Genomic DNA, 5,000 nt, shown 5'->3' with positions numbered 1-5,000 from the left:
CGCACCACAAAACATACCGCCATCTGTAGGTCTCCCGCAACATGACCTCCTCCAACGACGATACCGCCATCTATGCGACGCCAAGCCGATTAAGACAGCGATGGCGCCACAGTGCCCGCCTTTCGACGCCACCCACAAAGCCTGCAGCCTCTGTCGACCATAGCACCCAATCTCCAGTGGCTCTGCCGCACGAAGCCGTGGACCGGCAATGACTCCACCCGCACCCGTTCGTGCACCACCCCAACCGCCAAACTCGCACCTCCAGCGGATGAACGGCGGAAGTTTCCCGCACTCGTAAAGTGCAATCCACCCCTATAACTTGCGTTTCATGAAGAGTTATTTCCAATATGCGACATTCCCGCTGTCCCTATACATGAGCCGCGACCTGTACCACTTACGAGCGAGAGACGCGATCGCGTTGCTCACTGTACGGCGTCCGATACCGAGCCATCAGCATGTCGGTCCCCATGCGCGTTGCACTCGCACTCGCAGTCGCAAAAACGTGGGGCAAATATATTACGCGGAAGAGCTATAACAGACCGAGCCCCACTGCATGGGGGGAGTCTTTGTCACTAATGTACACAGATGGAACATTTTGGACTGGAACCAGATTACCCGTACACACGGCGCTGATTAGTAATCAATGCAGAGCCATCAAACTACAGCAAATATACACAACTGTCCGTATACATGCTGAAAGAGTCTGCCCACAATGGGAACCACACGTCAGCCAGACACTCTGATCACGCACCACTCTCTGCTTCTAACAGGCGCACATACAATATGTAAGCACCAGCATGGAACAACATCCAGTGCATCTTCTCCGCCACATTACACAATCCACACTATCACAACCAGACCAGGAGGTCCATGCGGAAAATACAATATCCCAGCCTTTCGACATCCACCATTGCGCAGACCAGGCACCAACACCCACACATGTCCTATACAACGGTGCACCCAACATCACAATAGTACCTCCTGTCACAGCGCACAAACAATGACATGAGTCAAAGACACAGGTCTCACACAAGCATAGAATTGGAGCGCCGCCTCTAATAAGCCAAAGGTGCATCCTGACGTGACAAATCTGATCATGTCACAAGCATTCACTTACTATAATCACTATCAACGAACCTGCCGCCCCCGCCCCCCCCCCCTACACCTTTCCTTACAACAACGTGTAACCTAACCTAACCTAACCTAACCTATGTTGTACCTTAACCTAACCTATGTTGTACCTTAACCTAACCTATGTTGTACCTTAACCTAACCTATGTTGTACCTTAACCTAACCCATGTTGTACCTTAACCTAACCCATGTTGTACCTTAACCTAACCCATGTTGTGCCTTAACCTAACCCATGTTGTGCCTTAACCTAACCCATGTTGTGCCTTAACGTAACCCATGTTGTGCCTTAACGTAACCCATGTTGTGCCTTAACCTAACCCACGTTGTGCCTTAACGTAACCCACGTTGTGCCTTAACGTAACCCACGTTGTGCCTTAACGTAACCCACGTTGTGCCTTAACGTAACCCACGTTGTGCCTTAACGTAACCCACGTTGTGCCTTAACGTAACCCACGTTGTGCCTTAACGTAACCCACGTTGTGCCTTAACGTAACCCACGTTGTGCCTTAACGTAACCCACGTTGTGCCTTAACGTAACCCACGTTGTGCCTTAACGTAACCCACGTTGTGCCTTAACCTAACCCACGTTGTCCCCTAACCTAACCCACGTTGTCCCCTAACCTAACCCACGTTGTCCCCTAACCTAACCCATGTTGTCCCCTAACCTAACCCATGTTGTCCCCTAACCTAACCCATGTTGTCCCCTAACCTAACCCATGTTGTCCCCTAACCTAACCCATGTTGTCCCCTAACCTAACCCATGTTGTCCCCTAACCTAACCCATGTTGTCCCCTAACCTAACCCATGTTGTGCCCTAACGTAACCCATGTTGTGCCCTAACGTAACCCACGTTGTGCCTTAACGTAACCCACGTTGTGCCTTAACGTAACCCACGTTGTGCCTTAACGTAACCCACGTTGTGCCTTAACGTAACCCACGTTGTGCCTTAACGTCACCCACGTTGTGCCTTAACGTAACCCACGTTGTGCCTTAACGTAACCCACGTTGTGCCTTAACGTAACCCACGTTGTGCCTTAACGTAACCCACGTTGTGCCTTAACGTAACCCACGTTGTCCGCTAACGTAACCCACGTTGTCGCCTAAACCTGCTCTGTAATTGTTATACGACTCGTTCAATTAGTGTAGTGTTGCCCACCCGCAACCCTCGCAATATAGTTCGCTACTCGCACTGCCCGCTCCCCTGTGTATCGCTTCATGTTAAACACCTTGCAAGTCTTGCTGACTTTCCACATGCTCCTGCTGTACACTGTTATGTGGATGGCAGCAGGACGTACATGCCGCCCCCCCCCCCCACCCCTCCCCACGTCCCCACCTTGCCCCCTGCCTTCGCAAGCTGGTTGGTGAGAAGTTTGCATGTTCAATGCCCTTCGCATGCGACGTACTCAGGCTACGTTGTGGTGCGGCCTGTGTCAACTGTCCGCTGATGTCGTACGCATAAACCACAATCTGTACTGCACATTCGTCCTTATGTACTGAATGATACATCGTGGCACATGTGTGACCGTACAACGACTGCGCCCAAAAACGGCGGACCATACAGTGCAAATATTGTGCACGCAGCTACGTGTCGTCTCCCTATGAGAGCTGGATTGCAGTGTGGTACGCCATAGAGACGTGTGGGAGGAACGGACGCCGTGGATGGCGATCAGCATGAGCTGTGTGTTGATGTATTCGGACCTAGTCGTCTCTCCTCAAACACCGTGATAGCATGGTGCACCGCGTTCCATATCTGCGACATGCTACAGAGGCCGGTTGACAGTCGTTCGAGCAATGGACATCGCATACGTACGGGGGCCACCTTCCACGTATTGTCTAGGCGTGCACATTTTGTTGCGTGTATGTGGGCAGACGTAGTGTGGCGTGACACCTGACACAGGCATGCAATAATCGTTGAAGTTGCTAATGGCGATGGACGCCTACGTTTGCTGGTGAAGTTACGCAAATGAAGAAATGGTAACCCGTTGTGGTGCGGTTGTTCTCGCTAGGGGTGAATCGGTGATGGCGACGATAGGTTGAGGTACTAACCGGTTGTTCCAGCGATACCCACCATGCCGATGAAACTGAACGGCATCTGGGTGTGAAGCGATACGCGGCGGTGGCTGGGTGGGACCGTCCCCGGCCGGTGAGGGGGCGCCTCCCGGCGTGCTGGCCGCGCGGTGCGTGGGCGCACGCGCTACAGCCGGCTGGTGGGGGCGGCCAGTGGCAGGCGCGCCGGCCGACGGACGCGGCAGGCGTCGCAGCTGCGCGCCGGCGCACCCTGCGCGCGGCGCCGTGCGGCCAAAGTAGGTCCTCGCGGGCCCGGTGCGAAGCGCGGTGGACATCTTCAGTGTGCTGGTCCGATTGAGGACTGTGTGCGTTGAGGATGCGCCGCCGCCCGGCGCTCGGCGCCGCGACGCCGTCTGCTGCTCGGTCGCCCCAGCGGTTCTCGCTGGTGGTTTGTATCGCAGCTGTGCGGATGTGTTGGCGCGTGCGCTGTGCTGGGAGAGTTCGCTTCGGCACCCAAGTGGGGCTTTTGTCCTTCTGTGGCGCTGGCGTTGGAGCTGCCGGTCACCGTAGGTGGCGCGTGTTGTCTCCCGCCGGCAATGCCACGACAGCACGCTCCCGGGCCTCTGTCGGCAGCGGCAAGCTCAGTTGGGAGCACAGGTGGTCGCACCGAAAGCGTCTACTCGCCTAACTCCGGGCGATTGCGCCTCTCTCGAACCCGACCAAGTACTTGGGACGGCGCTGCGCGCCGCCGGGACCTGAGAGGGTTTCGAGGTGTATTGTGCAGGGGAGCTCAGCCTCCTCCTGTTTGCAGAATGATTGAGCGGACGCTTGCGTGTTCGCGCGGGCCCCCGGGACACACTCCCGGGCGGCCGGCTGCTCAGCTCTAGTTGACGCAGCTCCCTGGTTGATCCTGCCAGTAGTCATATGCTTGTCTCAAAGATTAAGCCATGCATGTCTCAGTACAAGCCGCATTAAGGTGAAACCGCGAATGGCTCATTAAATCAGTTATGGTTCCTTAGATCGTACCCACGTTACTTGGATAACTGTGGTAATTCTAGAGCTAATACATGCAAACAGAGTCCCGACCAGAGATGGAAGGGACGCTTTTATTAGATCAAAACCAATCGGTCGGCTCGTCCGGTCCGTTTGCCTTGGTGACTCTGAATAACTTTGGGCTGATCGCACGGTCCTCGTACCGGCGACGCATCTTTCAAATGTCTGCCTTATCAACTGTCGATGGTAGGTTCTGCGCCTACCATGGTTGTAACGGGTAACGGGGAATCAGGGTTCGATTCCGGAGAGGGAGCCTGAGAAACGGCTACCACATCCAAGGAAGGCAGCAGGCGCGCAAATTACCCACTCCCGGCACGGGGAGGTAGTGACGAAAAATAACGATACGGGACTCATCCGAGGCCCCGTAATCGGAATGAGTACACTTTAAATCCTTTAACGAGTATCTATTGGAGGGCAAGTCTGGTGCCAGCAGCCGCGGTAATTCCAGCTCCAATAGCGTATATTAAAGTTGTTGCGGTTAAAAAGCTCGTAGTTGGATTTGTGTCCCACGCTGTTGGTTCACCGCCCGTCGGTGTTTAACTGGCATGTATCGTGGGACGTCCTGCCGGTGGGGCGAGCCGAAGGCGTGCGACCGCCCCGTGCGTGCTCGTGCGTCCCGAGGCGGACCCCGTTGAAATCCTACCAGGGTGCTCTTTATTGAGTGTCTCGGTGGGCCGGCACGTTTACTTTGAACAAATTAGAGTGCTTAAAGCAGGCAAGCCCGCCTGAATACTGTGTGCATGGAATAATGGAATAGGACCTCGGTTCTATTTTGTTGGTTTTCGGAACCCGAGGTAATGATTAATAG

At 54.5% G+C, this 5,000-nt stretch overlaps 1 non-coding gene across 1 annotated transcript in view; it reads left to right on the top strand.

Moving 5' to 3' along the window:
* The first annotated feature begins 4,036 nt into the window (after positions 1–4,036).
* The window catches only part of LOC124774204, a 1,909-nt gene continuing 945 nt past the window's right edge, over positions 4,037–5,000 (top strand). The window contains exon 1 of the ribosomal RNA XR_007015195.1: positions 4,037–5,000. This exon is cut by the window's right edge and continues 945 nt beyond it. This is a non-coding gene — a ribosomal RNA (small subunit ribosomal RNA).

This window comes from Schistocerca piceifrons, unplaced genomic scaffold (assembly GCF_021461385.2).
Source record: "Schistocerca piceifrons isolate TAMUIC-IGC-003096 unplaced genomic scaffold, iqSchPice1.1 HiC_scaffold_961, whole genome shotgun sequence".
NCBI lineage: Eukaryota > Metazoa > Arthropoda > Insecta > Orthoptera > Acrididae > Schistocerca > Schistocerca piceifrons.
This window is presented reverse-complemented; position numbering and strand designations above follow the sequence as displayed.